Raw genomic sequence first — 19,117 nt, forward strand, 5'->3', positions numbered from 1 at the left:
TTCAGGTAAACAGTGAGGGAACTCAGCCATCCATATACATGTATCCATTCTCCCCCAGACTCCCCTCCCATGCAGGCTGCCACATAACACTGAACAGAGGTCCCTGCTTTTTTTTGTAATATTTTTATAAATATTTATTTTTAGAGTAAATATCACTTCTCCCTTTCTCTCTAGGCTTTTCCATAGTCTAGGAAGGGATTATTTTTATGTTGAAATGGAAAACTACCCTGATACTATATCATAAAGAAGTGAAGTGAAAGTCGCTCAGTCGTGTCTGATCTTTGTGACCCCATGGACAGTTGCCTGCCAGGCTCCTCTGTCCATGGGATTCTCCAGGCAAGAATACTGGAGTGGGTAGCCATTCCCTTCTCCAGGGGATCTTCCCAACCCTGAGATCAAACCCGGGTCTCCTGCATTGCAGGCGGGGAATCACCAAGAGTTTGATAGGACTGAGCAACTAATACTTTCATACTGTATCTCACCTCTGCTTTATTTTGTGGTCAGTATTTATATAACTACACTTTAGACCAGAAGTTGAGCTAATTACAGTCTATGGGCCAAGTTTGGCCCACTGTCTGTTTTTGTGACATTTTACTAACTATACTTATACTGATTTTATGCTACAGTGACAGAGTTAAACAGTTTTGATAGAAATCCTATGGCCCACAAAGCTTAAGGTATCTGCTATCTGGCTTTCTATGGAAAATATTTGTTGACTTCTGCTCTAGACCTCCAGGGTCTGATCTCATTTTCAAAGCCAAGAGATTTTGAAATTCACAGCAAATCTATTTAAATATTAAGTGCCTTCTCCTTTAAAAATTTTTTTAGTGAAATATGGTTGCTTTGCAATATTATTTTCTGCTGCATAGCAAAATAAATGTCATACGTATACATATATCCCCTCTTTTTCAAATTCTTTCAAATACTACACCTTCAGATGACTGGCTTGCTGTGTGTTTAAGACCTTTTTCTATTTTTTGCAGTTAGTTAGCTTCTTTGTTCCAGCCTGTTCAGGCTTCCCCTTGAAACCACAAGTGCCACAAGTTCAATGGATGGAGAACCACAGGAAATCAATGATATTTTTCAGAGAAAAACAACTATTTGGCTTATGGTCTCAAAAATGTCCTGCCATTGCTTGCTTATTTGCTTACTCACTGATTCGGTTATCTGTCATTAACATTTATTTAGCACGACATGCCAAACACTGTGCTAAGTCCAGAGATAGAAACAACAACAAAACAAATACTTTCCTGATTTCAAGAAGTGTGAATCATTTTTTTCCCCCCTTCTCTTCATGTTGCAGGTAAACCACTAGGTTCTTTGAGTTGCACGAGGCACACTTTCAGGGCAGAGCCATCCAGGGTGAATTCAGTCATGGCCTTCTGGAAACATGCAAATCCTTGGCAAAGATAATATCAGAGGCCCTGGAAGGAAGCAGGTGGAGGGAAGTGGTGGAGAATCTTTGAATGAAAGAAGGACGCGTGGGGTTCAAAATGGGAGTGAATAGGTCTGCAGCCATGAGTTCTAAAGTCACAGGGAACCTGAGTTCCACATGTGCTTATGGTTGGGGAGGGTGAAAGACCTGTGAAATGGTAACTCTGCGGATCTGCTCAAGAGGAAACTGGGCCTGGGAATACAGATGCCTGTATTCCCGGCACATGGAATACAAAGCTGAGGGCTGCTTAAGTGGGCACCATGATACAGTGATGATTAAAGAGCCCCTCTTCCTTTTTTCCTCTTATCACTGCATAATTTTGGTGTGATCCTATAGGAATTCTGGTGTGACCATAAATGTGTGCAGGGCATTAATATCTGAAATTGAATTTCCTGCTGTTCTAGTTGGACAGGGCTAGGGTTCAAGTTTAATTAGTTGAATGAGATGCTAAAAGTGAATATTTCTAAAATATTTGAGCATATGGTTCACGATTTACATTCAGTGAAAATTTTCACTTCTCCAGTGATAGTGCTTTTGTTAAACACCTGATAGCCATTAGTTTGAGCAAACTCTGGGAGATAGTGAAGGACAGGGAAGCCTGGCATGTTACAATCCATGAGGCTGCAGAGTTGGACATGACTGAGCGACTGAAAAACAACAATCCCATTAGACATGTTCAATGAATTGCTCTTTAACATCCTATGTTACTGAATAATGCCACACAGAAAATAAGAGTTTGGGTTGAGAATTTTTAAATTTTAATTGGAGGCTAATTACTTTACAGTATTGTGTGGTTTTTACCATACATTGACATGAATCAGCCATGGCTGTACATGTGTCCTCCCATCCTGAACCCCCCCTGCCCACCTCCCTCCCCACCCCATCCCTCTGGGTTGTCCCAGAACACCAGCTTTGGGTGCCCTGCTTCATGCATTGAAGTCACACTTGTCATCTATTTTACATATGGTAATATACATGTTTCAATGCTATTCTCTCAAATCATGGGTTGAGATTTTTAATCTAGGTGTGAGTATTTGTATAACCAGAATGCTTTCTCACATGACCTGGTAGAACTGGGGCTGAGTAGGTGGCTCAGGAAGCTTCCACCAGGAAGTGCCATTGGATTGCTGCAACCACAGATTTCAAAAGATTAAGTATTAAATTAGGTAATTGTTTATTCTTGAAGGGTTTAATTTCTCCTATTTCTATATAAACACATTGTTGAATTTTTAAATATCTTGTTAAGGAAGGCAAGTAGTGGAAGAACTGAGGAAAGAAAATAATTTCTCAGATATTCTGTCAGATACCTGATGAGCTTGGATCAAAGCCCCAAAATCTTTGAGTAGAGTGAATTACAGAAAATAATATGTGATTTCATTGCTGGCTGAATGATATTGCCTGGGGAAAGTGGGTTATACTTAGATGTACTAAATCATGGTCAGGTTTATATGCACCTCTGACCTATATTAACAAAGAATTTTCATGGATCTTGATATGGTATTGTAATGTACATAGTAAAAGAATGAGTGCTTTTTAAATAGCTTCAATATGGCATGTACCAGCAGAACTAATGAAAGCAGGGTTTTTTGAGGGCAATATTGCCAGGAATCTTTTGGATGCCGTCTTTGGCAATCTCTCACTTTTTAAAAAATGAATGTTTTCTTAGGGGAAAAAAACTGGAGAGTCTGTATTTCATCATACAGTATGACAATTCTTCAGTTACTTTCATAAGTGTGACAGCTAGTTGTCAAGCCAAAAAAATGACTGTAGGTTCCTTGAGTGCTCATACATTCAATCCTATCTGAAGTGCCAGAGTTTTGTAGTGTGCTTTGTCATAAATTTCTGGTAGTAAACATATATTCTTCCAACTGTCAGAGGCTAAGAATAGTTAAAACATAGGGTAGGACTTTGAATCTTTCATTAAACTTAGTCTTTCCTTCCAGTTGCTATCTTAGAATGAAATTAGATACATTTATGAAGAAACAGATTTCTCTGTTTGTGTTCAAACTAGAATTTGAACTTTGATATGCCAGTGATTGTTCTAGGTAACATCATATTTCTAGATGGCTCAGTTCAGTTCACTCGCTCAGTCGTGTCTGACTCTGTGATCCCATGAACTGCATCACGCCAGGCCTCCCTGTTCATGACCAACTTCTGGAGTCTACCCAAACCTCTGTCCATCAAGTTGGTGATGCCATCCAACCATCTCATCCTCTGTCGTCCCCTTCTCCTCCTGCCCTCAATCTTTCCCAGAATCAGTGTCTTTAGACATCTTTAAATTTAGAATATCATTGTCCCAAGGAAATGGAGAGATTTTGTTCAACGTTCCTTACACTCAGGTCCACAGAGTTTTACATTTCTCCAGTCCTGAATGACCAGTTGAGTGGCAATAACCCAAATTTTCTGATTCTTACCTCAATCAAAGTTGTCACATCACACTTTCCATATAAATATTTTCATACTCATTCTTAAGCTATCCAAGGATATTTACATGTACAGGAAATATTTCATAATGGGAAAATGATTTTTATGTTTTATAATCAGGAACAAATAGTTTCATTTAAGAGAAAGAATGAAAATTTGATAAGCTAAAATGTTTGTATTTGAAACATGATTTAACTTTGCAAGCTCAATTGGTTTAATTTTAACTGTTTGAATCAGGCCAAGTGAGGTTAATATTTACTAACTTGAAGGGCGAAGTTTTATGACATTATGTAATGGCTGGTTTCATCTGGCCACACATCTGTACAAATATCAGAAACACGTGGATGAACCTGCAAAATTGGAAGGCAGCTAAGGAATGAGCAGGACAAAACTCGAAGCAGATTTTAATATACAATCCATACTGGTGCCTAGATGCTCTTTTATTTTCTCTGTTAAAAAAATAGATGTAGGTATATGAATAGTATGTTAAGCTAATTTAAAACTAGTGTATGAGGAAAAACAATGTGATAGCAAATTACATGTGAGTAAGACCCTTATTGTAAAATGATTTTTCTGTAGTTCTAATAACTCATTCAGAACTCACTCAATATCCAGAAAACCAAGATCATGACATCCAGTCCCATCACTTCATGGCAAATAGATGGGGAAAACAGTGGAAACAGTGGCTGATTTTATTTTTTTGGGCTCCAAAATCCCTGTGGATGGTGATTGCAGCCATGAAATTAAAAGATGCTTATTCCTTGGAAGAAAAGTTATGACCAACCTAGACAGCATATTAAAAAGCAGAGACATTATTTTGCTAACAAAGGTCCATCTAATCAAGGCTACGGGTTTTCCAGTAGTCATGTATGGATGTGAGAGTTGGACTATAAAGAAAGCTGAGTGCCAAAGAATTGATGCTTTTAAACTGTGGTGTTGGAGAAGACTCTTGAGAGTCCCTTGGACTGCAGGGAGATCCAACCAGTCCATCCTAAAGGAGATCAGCCCTGGGTGTTCATTGGAAGGACTGATGTTGAATCTGAGACTCCAATACTTTGGCTACCTCATGTAAAGAGCTGACTCATTTGAAAAGTCTCTGATTCTGGAAAAGATTGAGGGCAGGAAGAGAAGGGGATGAAAGAGGATGAGATGGTTGGATGGCATCACCGACTCAATGGACATGAGTTTGGGTAGGCTTCGGGAGTTGGTGATAGACAGGGAGGCCTGGTGTGCTGCAGTTCATGGGGTTGCAAGAGTTGAACACAACTGAGCAACTGAACTGAATAACTCATCAATGAAAGGGAAATATTCGATACTCCTTATAGTCAGGTTGATTTTCAGTCCAAAACAAATGCTGATATAAGTGTTAGTAAATTAATTGTGTTGTTCTGATAGATTCTCAGTTAATGAAGTAAGCATGACCGATGCCTGATGTAAACACGGTTAGATCATGCTAACTGGGTCACTTCTATCCTGATTTCAATGGATACCACAATTGCCTTTTAGTTAATATGGAAAATTTACATTGATATTTTAATATTCATGTTTGTCTAGCTTATCTAAATTAACTACTTAGGAAAAATTATTGCTTTATTGAGAAAACTCTCCAAACCTTATACTATTTTCATTAATTAGCAGATACCCATTTAAGCAGTATCAGATACTTAGTTTTTAAAAAATCTATAAATTGGACCAAAAAAAGCAAGCCAAGTCATCCTAAATATCCATTAGAATCATGACTCTTAAACACTATAAAAGTTTGTTATATTCTTAATAATCTTCTATAATATATCAGCTGCTTGTGTGAGGTCTAAGTGAAAATTGTGATGGGACATGAACTTGAAGATACAGTATAGTGAGGTTTGCATAGATTAATACTTTTGTAAGGGACTGGTTGGTTTGACATACCTAAAATTTTCATTTCCCCTGGATAAAAAGATATTTGTGTGAATATTTTATTGTTTAGGATATGTGTTGGCATTCTCTATGTGGGATAACCACCAACCAGATAGTCTGTGGTAATCTAGCAGAAAGGCAGCTGGACTCGACCTGCTTTATATATTGGCTTAGGAGCCATATGAAAGGCATTTGTTTTCTTTGCACTTGGAAAAGTGAAGACAAATATATCTAAGGTATAGCTCACACACTGCAGATGAGCACCCTGAGCTTTAATTCATCATATAAATAGTGGCAAAAGAATTTTAGTCACATTTACATGTTTGCTTATGTTGTATTTTAGGTAGATCACCTTCACAGCAAAACACCAACAAAATCATGGGGAAGAGCCCCAAGACCCCCAAATCTCAGTTATGTCAAATATTTTTCATTGAAAAATATATTGCAAATTGGATGATTGAATTCCAGAAGAAAATACTCTTCCAAGTTGTATCTGCAGCAAGTTTCTGCATAGTGATAAGTCTGTTTCACATGTTAGTAGTTATTAGCCATTATGCATAGGTAATAAGAAAGTAAAAGTGGTAACAGAAAATGTGGTACTATGGGAAATGAACTCTTGAGTTCTGGATCACAAATCATTTTTTTCACAATTCATCATTTATGTTAGAACCTCCATTAACTTTCAAGTTTGTGGAACCAATAATTTAAAGGATAACTGCATTTTTGTTGATGCCCTGATTTGTGAGGATCAATCAAATAGTGTTCTTAAACAAGGGAATGGAATTTAGGATAATTAGTCTTGGTTCTCTATTGTGGTATACATCAGAATTGCTTATGATGTAGGTTTTAAAAGTTAAGCAAAACACAAATTCTGAAGCAGTGGGTTTGGAATGAGGCTTGGGAATCTGTTTTTAACAAGCTGAAATCTCCAGTAATTGTGATATAGGTCATTCATAATTGAGAACTAAGTTCAAGAAGATGATTAGTACATTTAATGGCTCATGTTCCTTTATTGTCAATTGCTTTAAGCTGTTTCACCCATTCTGCTTGCTTGTTTTATATAGATGCCACGGCATCAGAAAATGAGAGATCCTGTCTTGTCCTGATTAAGAGAAGCATGCACTTGGGATAAAAGATATACAGGTGGCAGTTGAAAAACTTAAATTGATGAGCCATAGCTGAGAGAAAAGAAAATGGATTTGGGGATTAATGGGGCCTGTTTACTAATTCAAATTTTGATATGACTAACTTTGTGATCGTGTAAGTTATTTCGTTGAGCTAAACATCAGTTTTCTATTACCTGTATTTGTCAGAGTGATGCTAATTCTGTCATAGATAAGTCCTGAACTCTCATTGGACTTAACACACAAAAAATTATGATAAGGGAGGGTCTCCAAACAGTTATTCAGGGGCCTCATTGACAGTGTCTGCCATGTAAAGTGCAGACATCAGCGTGTGGTTCCCAAGGTCATGGACATATGGCTGGTAGTTGAAGAAAGAGAATGGAAGATCTTATAAATCCTGATGGTCTATGTATAAAAATAGAAAACGTGAATAGAGTTCTCTGAATGACCTATAATAAGCTGGCCTGAGTGACTCATTCTAGTCTTCATCTGCCTTGCATGTTACCCTTGATACTATCTTCATGAGATGGACCTTTCTAATCAATTGAATGAAAATGAAGAGAGGAGAAAAGCAAGAGAAAGCTGCAATTTGAAGCCTACAAGTTTTCATGAGGCAGAAGGGTATGAAGTTGGAGATACCTTCTTGGTAGTAATGTGTATGATTTGCTGTTGAGAGACAATAGGAAGATTTTATGTATTCACTTCCATAAACATAATCAACACTAAAGTAATGTTTGAAGTAACTGAAAATCAAAGATATCAGATAGGGAATGAGTACAAAGGGTCAAAGATCCTAGGAAGGAGTAGCAGTTAAGGGGTAGGGAGAGGAAGAGGAGGCAAATGAGTTATAGAGACAAATTCTGGAAAGAAGATAACGACAAGGGGGATGCAGTGTACAGAAGGTCTATTAGAGAGCCAGGGAAAAGGCTTTGGTTTTGACAAGGAAGAGATTAGTGGTGATCACCATCAATGTGTTTTATTATGGTATTGAGGTAGAAACCTGACTGTAAAGGAGATAAGAATAAATTGTTTCAGATGTGTAGAAAGGCTGGGACTATAGATTGTCCTTTGAGGGGATGATGTTGAAGGAAATGAAAGAAATGGCACAGAAGACTAACAAGGAGAGGGTGTAAGAGTTTAGTATGAAACATCAGATTTCAATAGGTAAGAAACTGAAGCCATAGATGTATGAGAAATTTTAATTCTTTAAATATATAATCCAAATTTAAGTACCCATCCCACCTGGCTGAGGTGGGGAGGTTTTGATCTCAGTTATTATGGGATTTCTTCCTCCATGTCCCCAAGGTTGAGCAAAGATCCCCAAGTGGGGACAAGATGTTTTGCTGGTGTTAGACATTCTCATTTCTGGTGTCCAGCATCTCTAAATGATCCAAACATTATCCTGTGAGTTCCTGATGTTCCGTCCTAAGGCTTTCAGAGAATGGGAAGTGAGTCTCTGTATCTCTTTCTTCTTCCCTGGAGACCTGCTCACAGCAGGCCTGCTTGCAGCTTTGAGGAAGTCTCCCCACATGTACCTCCTCAACACCCTCTTCCCTTTCTCTCCCTCTTTGGGGAACATAATATAAGCATTTCAAGACAAGAGTACCCTTTCCTATCAAAGAACTCGTTTCTGCCCTGCAAGGACAGAGAAAATCTAAGGCACAAAAAATACAAATGAAATGGGACTACTAAGAGGGGAGAAGGCAATGGCACCCCACTCCAGTACTTTTGCCTGGAGAATCCCATGGACGGAGGAGCCTGGTGGGCTGCAGTCCATGGGGTCGCTAAGAGTCGGACACGACTGAGCGACTTCACTTTCGCTTTTCACTTTCATGCTTTGGAGGAGGAAATGGCAACCCACTCCAGAGTTTTTGCCTGGAGAATCCCAGGGACCGGGGAGCCTGGTAGGCTGCCTGCTATGGGGTTGCACAGAGTCGGACATGACTGAAGTGACTTAGCAGCAGCAAGAGGGTAAACACAAATCAGTGACTTCTCATCACATTTATGGCAAATTTTGTTCTAAAAAAAAAGTCAAAAGGATTTCAAAGGGGAAGTGGAGACTGGATGTGCATGATAAATTGTTAACACCAAAAGCATGTCATGGCTTACGTGCCATCACTGTTGTGGCCCTTCTCAGCTTCTTTAGTGGGGAATAGCCCTTTGTTGAGCAGTAGGATACCACTCACTGTGTTTTGAGCTCTCTTTCTTAGTTGGCTGAGAGGTAAGAGACTGCTTTATGAAAATAATAACTAGAAAAATAAAGCATTCTATTGATCCATTAGATATAAAAAGCTTAATTTTCTGTTAGAAGGTGATTCTTTGGCTTTGTTAATTCCAGTGTTTTTCCAACAAAAGACATATGTGCCTTTGAGAAATATTTGTAGTGTTTAATCTGTGATGGTACTTTCTAATGTAAATTATATTTGTGTATACACATATGTATATATAATTATACACGTGTATATGTATACATATAATTATACATATGTGCATGTATACATATATATACACATTCTTATTCAAAACTATGTTTCCTGTGACTGTAAAAAGTAGTTAAAAACATGATTTTTAGTTATTTCCAACTTGTAATATTCTTGTCGTGTACCAACTTCGTATATCTCAGTGTTAAAATTTAAGAACATCTGATTAGTTTAGAAAACTATAGAGAAAAAAGGCAGTTCATAAAGAAATTTTAGTCTCACTTTATCTTTAAGAGACACTACATTAACACAGGTGTTATAATGATAGAAAAAGGTGGTTGTAAAATACAGTGTACTGTCATGCCTTATTAGCATCATGCTGCATAATTGTTTTTATATATCATAAAAATGTGAAAAAATTTGCAGTTGTTTTCCACCAACCCCACCACTGCTGCTTTTTTTTCCCATAGTATTGCTAAAGATTCACTTTGGTATAGTTAACCTAGACATGAAGTGATTTTTCTGTCCAGAATATGGCAAGTGAACAAATTGAATGACACTGAATGACAGTTGGTGACTTGCCCAAGGACACATAGCTAGGAAGTAGCAGAGTAAGATGGAGAAGGTAATGGCACCCCACTCCAGTACTTTTGCCTGGAAAATCCCATGGACGGAGGAGCCTGGTAGGCTGCAGTCCATGGGGTCGCTGGGAGTCGGATACGACTGAGCGACTTCACTTTCACTTTTCACTTTCATGCATTGCAGAAGGAAATGGCAACCCACTCCAGTGTTCTTGCCTGGAGAATCCCAGGGACGGGGGAGCCTGATGGGCTGCTGTCTATGGGGTCGCACAGAGTTGGACACAACTGAAGTGACTTAGTAGTAGTAGTAATAGCAGAGTAAGAATGATGACACATTTTCCCACATATACTTCTAATATTCCTACTTGAAATGAGAGCAGGGAGTAAAAGTGAATAAAATATCCATACTTTTAACCTATTCAGTTTATATATCTATATATATATTCAGTTCACTATTATAGTCAATGCCTCTGTCAAGGAGAGATTGCCATAGAACAACAAGCAAATGTATTTGATAAATGAAAAACAACAAAACGGGTTTTCTAATGAATTAGAAATAAGGTAGTGAAAGAACAAGACTCACAACCTTATTATATGGTAATAATGACTCAGTTGAATGACTGAGGTAAAGTATGTTTATGGTTTTGATTATTTGATAGTCTCTACACATCCTAAATAGTAAGTTATTTGAAAGGAAGAAAGATTTAGGGATCCAGCCTTGTAATGTCATTATTAGTGACAAATAAAAAATAGATAATAAAAACTCAATGAATTTAAATGAGTTTTAGTCATTTGAGCATGTCTATAAGCATTTTATGAAAGAGAAATAACATATAACTTGTTAGGAACTTCTCTTTCAATTTTCTTTTTTCTTATTTCTTGTAATAGAAAGCTAAAAGCCTAGAGGAGAGAGAACTTCTGATTTTTTCTTTTTTTAATCAAAGAAATAACCCTGAGATAGTCTCCCTACATATTCCCCCCCTGCTTTTTCCCTGCATCTGATCTTTTGCAGACTTTGAAAAAAGCTATCCAAACCCACTTTCAGATCTACCGCTAATTGGTGCCCTTGTTGGTTGCCTTAGTAGTGAGGCCAAAGATTAAGTGGTTGTGGAGTCTAGACTTCTGTCCTATTTTGAGTGTTGCTCTGCAGGTCAAGGCTGAATTATATGGACAGCATAAATTTGTCAAGACAATCACAGTTTTCTAAACTCTGTCAGCAAAGTCCCAACTGCTTCAGGAAGTATTATAGTATGTGAGCTGCTGCTGCTGCTGCCGCTAAGTCGCTTCAGTCGTGTCTGACTCTGTGGGACCCCATAGATGGCAGCCCACCAGGCTCCCCCGTCCCTGGGATTCTCCAGGAAAGAACACTGGAGTGGGTTGCCATTTCCTTCTCCAATGCATGAAAGTGAAAAGTGAAAGTGAAGTCACTCAGTTGTGTCTGACTCTTAGCGACCCCATGGACTGTAGCCCACCCGGCTCCTCCATCCATGGGATTTTCCAGGCAAGAGTGCTGGAGTGGGGTGCCATTGCCTTCTTCGAGTATGTGAGCTACTATGAACCAAATCCAAAGAATGGAATTTTGAAAAATACGCCCTAAGAAAAATTGCCAAGAGTTGTTTTGATCCCAGCAAGTGAAAGGAAAAAGAGTTCTGATTGTGGATAAATAAGAATAAGAGTGTCAGGCAGGCAGCAAATGAGTGCTCTCCTTTTGTTAGGAGAGGTCCTGAGTTAACAAAGGATACAAACTACTCATAAATGTATGCAAGGTTTCCCAGAACAGGCAAAAGGTCTTAACAACAAGAGTTATTCATGACTAGTAGTAGTGTAAAACAAATATAAAATGTCAATAAAAACACATATGTGCTTATAACTCATCCTCTCCATTATTAATTGGCAATATCTTAAGGTCAAATAAGTGTGAACATTCAGTCCTGTTTTTTTTTTTTTTACTTGGAGTCTAATTGCTTTACAATGTTGTGTTAGTTTCTGCTGTACAACAAAATGAATCAGCTGTATGCATGTTGTGTGTGTGTGTGTGTGTATATATATATATATATATTTCACCTTGCTCCTAACCCTCCCCTATTCAGTCCTGTTTTTATGTCTAGATGGTTGGATCAAGGTTCCTCTGTTAAACTAACATGTCTCCAACATTAGGGTCAGTGTTGGGTGCCTTGGGGACAAATGTAAAAAATGGCAAAGTATATATTTTCTATTTCTGACATAAAGAAGTAACCAAATTAGGACTTTCATTTTTGGCTTGACGCACTAAGGACTCTATTTTGCTAAAAGGTAAGATCCTTGGACAAAATAGCAGAGACATTTCCTTTTAAAGTGGGAGAACTGTCGGACAGAACCAAGGAAGGCTTACTTAATCTTTTTGAAAACTCTTTTTTAGAGTCACAATTGTAATACACAATTTCCTAATGTTTGCTGGCCAGTGTTCTCTGATGTAACCACTGAAAGCAGCCACAGCAGTAGCTGTGAGAATGGATCTGATAAGCTTTAAGAGTAAGTCAGTAGCTTGTATAAATGAACAAATAAAAAATGTTACAGTATAAAGAAATAAAACCCACATATGTACCATGGGATTGCCTAGCTTTCAAGAAGACATATCTGCAGATGTAGTTATCTCTTTCCCAGCCAGAACCATGGAGGGTACAGAAGAGAAGAAAAAGAAGGTTTCTATTGTGCTAGAAACCCTTAAGAAAGAGCAAAAGAATTTCATAGAGCTTATGATCAAGTGCCTGGGAAAGAAGTTTCCCCAAATGTTGCTTTGAGAGGCAAGGAGGAAGCTTATCTATGAGAAAGCTAAGCCTTATCACAAGGAATACAGGCAGCTTTAAGAACTGAAAGTCAAATGACCAGGGTGGCATGAAAAGCCGGCAACTTTTGTGTACCTGTAGAACCCAAGTTGGCATTTGTCATCAGGATAAGAGGTATCAATGGTGTCAGCCCAAAGATTCTAAAGGTGTTACAGTGTCTTCACCTTTGTCAGATCTTCAGTGGCACCTGTGTGAAGCTCAACAAGGCTTCACTTAAGACACTGAGAATTAGGGAACCATATGTCACATTGTTGTTCAGTCGCTAAGTCGTGTCCAACTCCTTGCGACCCCATGAACTGCAGCATGCCAGGCTCCCCTGTCCTTCACTGTCTCCCAGAGTTTGCTCAAATTCATGTCCATTCAGTCAGTGATGCCATTCAACCATTTATCTTCTGTTGCCCTCTTCTTCTCTTGACCTCAGTCTTTCCCAGAATCAGGGTCTTTTCCAATGAGTAGGCTCTTCACATCAGGTGGCCAAAGTATTGGAGCTTCAGCTTCAGTACCAGTCCTTCCAATGAATATTCAGGGTTGATTTCTTTAAGATTGACTGGTTTGATCTTCTTGCTGTCCAAGGGACTCTCAAGAGACTGCTCCAGCACCAAAATTTGAATTTAGACTCAGCCTTTTTTATGGTCCAACTCTCACATCCATACATGACTACTTGAAAAACCATAACTTTATTATTATTATTTTTTTATTTTGACATTTTTTATTGTTTTTTAGATAACTTACTATTGTCATACGTGTGACCATCTCTATCAAACTTTTATAAGTATTTAGTTTTTGCCAGAATTTTTTAGAAGTTAATTATTGTTTTTTATATTATATCAACTATTCTTTTTTAAAAAATTTAAATTTATTTATTTTAATTGGAAGCTAATTACTTTACAATATTGTATTGGTTTTGCCACACACCAACATGAATCCACCATGGCTGTACACGTGTTCCCCATGTTGAACCCCTGTCCCACCTCCCTCCCCATACCATCCCTCTGGGTCATCCCAGTGCACCAGCCCCAAGCATCCTGTATCCTGCATCAAACCTGGACTGGTGATTCATTTATTATATGATATTATACATGTTTCAATGCCATTCTCCCAAATCATCCCACCCTCTCCCTCTCCCACAGAGTCCAAAAGACTGTTCTATACACCTGTGTCTCTTTTGCAGTCTTGCATACGGGGTTATCATTACCATCTTTCTAAATTCCATATGTATGCGTTAGTATACTATATTGGTGTTTTTCTTTCTGGCTTACTTCACTCTGTATAATAGCCTCCAGTTTCATCTACCTCATTAGAACTGATTCAAATGTATTCTTTTTAATGGCTGAGTAATACTCCATTGTGTATATGTACCACAGCTGTTTTATCCACTCATCTGCTGATGGACATCTAGGTTGCTTCCATGTCCTGGCTATTATAAACAGTGCTGCGATGAACACTGGAGTACACATGTCTCTTTCAATTCTGGTTTCCTTGGTGTGTATGCCCAGCAGTGGGATTGCTGGATCATAAGGCAGTTCTATTTCCAGTTTTTTAAGGAATCTCCACACTGTTCTCCATAGTGGCTGTACTAGTTTGCATCCCCATGAACAGTGTAAGAGGGTCCCCTTTTCTTCACACCCTCTCCAGCATTTATTGCTTGTAGACTTTTGGATCGCAGCCATTCTGACTGGCATGAAATGGTACCTCATTGTGGTTTTGATTTGCATTTCTCTGATAATGAATGATGTTGAGCATCTTTTCATGTGTTTGTTAGCCATCTGTATGTCTTCTTTGGAGAAATGTCTAGTTTTTTGGCCTATTTTTTCCATTTATGATAAAAACTCTCCAGAAAGCAGGAATAAAAGGAACATGCTGCTGCTAAGTCACTTCAGTCATGTCCAACTCTGTGTGACCCCATGGATGGCAGCCCACCAGGCTCCCCTGTCCGTGGGATTCACCAGGCAAGAACACTGGAGTGGGTTGCCATTTCCTTCTCCAATGCATGAAAGTGAAAATTGAAAGTGAAGATGCTCAGTCGTATCCTACCCTCAGCAACCCCATGGACTGCAGCCTTCCAGGCTCCTCCATCCATGGGATTTTCCAGGCAAGAGTACTGGAGTGGGGTGCCATTTGCTTCTCCAAGAAGGAACATACCTCAACATAATAAAAGCTATATATGATGAACCCACAGCAAACATTATCCTCAATGGTGAAAAATTGAAAGCATTTCCCATAAAGTCAGGAACAAGACAAGGGTGCCCACTTTCACCACTACTATTCAACATAGTTTTGGCCACAGCAATCAGAGCAGAAAAATAAATAAAAGGAATCCAAATTGGAAAAGAAGAAGTAAAACTCTCACTATTTGCAGATGACATAATCTTCTACATAGAAAACCCTCAAAACTCCACCAGAAAATTACTAGAGCTAATCAATGAATATCGTAAAGTTGCAGGATATAAAATCAACACACAGAAATCCCTTGCATTTCTATACACTAATAATGAGAAAATAGAGAAATTAAGGAAATGATTCCATTCACCATTGCAATGAAAAGAATAAAATACTTAGGAATATATCTACCTAAAGAAACTACAGACCTATATATAGAAAACTATAAAACACTGGTGAAAGAAATCAAAGAGGACACTAATAGATGGAGAAATATACCATGTTCATGGATCAGAAGAATCAATATAGTGAAAATGAGTATACTACCCAAAGCAATCTATAGATTCAGTGCAATCCCTATCAAGCTACCAACGGTATTTTTCACAGAGCTAGAACAGATAATTTCACAATTTGTATGGAAATACAAAAAACCTCGAATGGCCAAAGCGATCTTGAGAAAGAAGAATGGAACTGGAGGCATCAACCTGCCTGACTTCAGGCTCTACTACAAAGCCACAGTCATCAAGACAGTATGGTACTGGCACAAAGACAGAAATATAGATCAGTGGAACAAAATAGAAAGCCCAGAGATAAATCCATGCACCTATGGACACCTTATCTTTGACAAAGGAAGCAAGAATATACAATGGATTAAAGACAATCTCTTTAACAAGTGGTGCTGGGAAAACTGGTCAACCACCTGTAAAAGAATGAAACTAGAACACTTTCTAACACCATACACAAAAATAAACTCAAAATGGATTAAAGATCTCAACGTAAGACCAGAAACTATAAAACTCCTAGAGGAGAACATAGGCAAAACACTCTTTGACATAAATCACAGCAGGATCCTCTATGACCCACCTCCCAGAATTCTGGAAATAAAAGCAAAAATAAACACACACAGAACAGAAGTCGCTCAGTTGTGTCTGACTCTTTGCGACCCCATGGATTGTAGCCCACCAGGCTCCTTGGTCTATGGGATTTTCCAGGCATTAATACCGGAGTGGGTTGCCGTTTTCTTCTCCAAAAAATAAACAAATGGGATCTAATTAAAATTAAAAGCTTCTGCACAACAAAGGAAGCTGTAAGCAAGGTGAAAAGACAGCCTTCAGAATGGGAGAAAATAATAGCAAATGAAGCAACTGACAAACAACTAATCTCAAAAATATACAAGCAACTCCTACAGCTCAATTCCAGAGAAATAAACGACCCAATCAAAAAATGGGCCAAACCATAACTTTAACTATATAAATCTTTGTTGGCAAAATGATCTCTGCTTTTTAATATACTGTCTAGATTTGTCATAGCTATTTTCCAAGGAGCAAGAGTCTTAATTTCGTGGTTGCAGTCACCATCTGCATTGATTTTGGAGGCCCAGAAAATAAAATCTGACACAATTTCCCTTTTTCCCAATCTATTTGCCATGAAATAATAGGACTAGAGGAGAAGGCAATGGCAACCCATTCCAGTACTCTTGCCTGGAAAATCCCATGGATGGAGGAGCCTGGCAGGCTGCAGTCCATGGGGTTGTGAAGAGTTGGACATGACTGAGCGACTTCACTTTCACTTTTCAGTTTCATGCATTGGAGAAGGAAATGGCAGCCCCCTCCAGTGTTCTTGCCTGGAGAATCCCAGGGACGGGGGAGCCTGGTGGGCGGCCATCTATGGAGTCACACAGAGTCAGACACGACTCAAGTGACTTAGCAGCAGCAATAGGACTAGATGCCAAGATCTTCATTTTTGAATGTTGAGTTTTAAGCCAGCCTTTTCACTCTTTTACCTTCATCAAGAGGCTTTTTATTTCCTCTTTGCTTTCTGCCATTAAAGTGGTATCACTTGATATATGAGATTTTTGATACTCCTCCTGGTGATCTTGATTCCAGCTTGTGAGTCATCCCACCCAGCATTTCATATGATGTACCCTGCATATAAGTTAAGTAGGCAGGGTAACAATATACAGCCTTGATGTATTTCTTTCCTAATTTTGAACCAGTCTGATGTTCCATGTCCAGTTCTAACTGTTGTTTCTTAACCTGCATACAGGTTTCTCAGGAGGCAGGTAATGTAGTCTGGTATTCTCAGCTCTTTGAGAATATTCCACAATTTTTTGTGATTCACACAATCAAAGGCTTTAGTGTAGTCAATGAAGCAGAAGTAGAGTTTTTTTTTTTTTGAATTCCCTTGATTTTTGTATGATCTAACATATGTTGTGTGTGGGGGAGAGTACCCAAATCTGAAGTCTGTAAATGAATTGATCTGAAAGCATGGTTATGGCAAAATCAATAAGAAATGAATTGCCCTGACAGATAACTCATTGATTGCTCTTTCTCTTGGCAAATATGGCATCATCTGCATGGAGGATCTGATTCAGGAGATCTAAACTTTTGCAAATTATTTCAAAGGAGCAAACAATTTCCTGTGGCCCTTCAAACTGTCTTCTCCACAAGGTGGAATGAATAAAAAGACCACTGATTTTGTAGAAGGTAGAGATGTTGACAGGGAGGCCTGGCATGCTGCGATTCATGGGGTCGTGAAGAGTCGGACACGACTGAGCAACTGAACTGAACTGAGAGATGTTGACCATAGGGAAGACCAGATCAACAAGCTTATTAATTAGAAGGATGAACTGAAGCATCTCCCATGACTATTTTTGTAATCTGGTCAGTTATTAAACAGTGAATACTTTCAAATTTAAATATATTGTTGTCTGGGTGACTTTTATCTTTCCTCTGCCTTCCCCTAACTATTGTGGCAAATCTTGATGTGGTAGAATGAAGTCAAATCAACAGCCTGTAGAACAAAAAACTGAGGGTCCAGTCTGTGTCTTGTGAAAAGCATTCCTTGGGTTTATTGAAGATTTTCCTGTACAAAAGTTCTGATTTTTCACTTTTGAGTTGGCCAAAATGGGTCTATCCTAAGAAAATCTATTTCAGAGGCCTTCATGCATGATTAAAGGTTCAGTTTACAAATAAAATCTATTGCTGAAAATTAAAAAAGAAGATGTACTTAAACAAAGCATAGTGAGTGTTCTTGGAGACGGCGATAGCACCCCACTCCAGTACTCTTGCCTGGAAAATCCTATGGATGGAGGAGCCTGGTAGGCTGCAGTCCATGGGGTCGCTAAGAGTCAGGCACGACTGAGTGACTTCACTTTCACTTTTCAGTTTCATGCATTGGAGAAGGAAATGGCAACCCACTCCAGTGTTCTTGCCTTGAGAATCCCAGGGACGGGGGAGCCTGGTGGGCTGCCATCTATGGGTCACACAGATTCGGACAAGACTGAAGCCACTTAGCAGCAGCAGCAGCAGTGAGAGTTCTTAGGGTGAAGAGAAAAATAAAAAAGAACAGAATCTTGCAAAGTCTAATGATGGTGATAATGTGCTATGAACTGGGACATTTGACAGCCAAATTCTTACTGCCATGCTTTTTCAAGAGAAGAGAGGAGAGTGTGACCATATGTAGGGGATGTTGTGTTATGAAATAGTTAGCTGCACAGGCTCAGACTTGGAAAAACTAGTATGATCAGTTCTCAGAAGCTGTGTGAATTCAGGTAAATCATTTAACTCTTAAATGAATACCTTTTAACTCTTTGGTAGTTACTTCCCTAATCTGCTCATAGTAATTCATTAATCCATTTATTTCTTCAACAAATAGTGATTGATTAGCTATTATGCACTCAGTCAGTCAGTTCAGCTGCTCAGTTCAGTTCAGTTCAGTCACTCAGTCATGTCTGACTCTTCGCAACCCCATGAATTGCAGCATGCCAAGGCCTCCCTGTCCATCACCAACTCCTGGAGTTCACTCAGACTCATGTCCATCGAGTCAGTGATGCCATCCAGACATCTCATCCTCTGTCATCCCCTTCTCCTCTTGCCCCCAATCCCTCCCAGCATCAGAGTCTTTTCCAATGAGGCAACTCTTTGCATGAGGTGGCCAAAGTACTGGAGTTTCAGCTTCAGCATCATTCCCTCCAAAGAAATCCCAGGGCTGATCTCCTTCAGAATGGACTGGTTGGATCTCCTTGCAGTCC

General features: G+C 38.9%; 1 pseudogene; it reads left to right on the forward strand.

The window, feature by feature from the left end:
* The first annotated feature begins 12,459 nt into the window (after positions 1-12,459).
* On the forward strand, positions 12,460-17,704 carry LOC104982580 (annotated as a pseudogene).
* The last annotated feature ends 1,413 nt before the right edge of the window (positions 17,705-19,117 follow it).

The sequence above is a fragment of the Bison bison genome, unplaced genomic scaffold (assembly GCF_000754665.1).
Source record: "Bison bison bison isolate TAMUID 2011002044 unplaced genomic scaffold, Bison_UMD1.0 scf7180017864533, whole genome shotgun sequence".
Taxonomy (NCBI): Eukaryota; Metazoa; Chordata; class Mammalia; order Artiodactyla; family Bovidae; genus Bison; species Bison bison.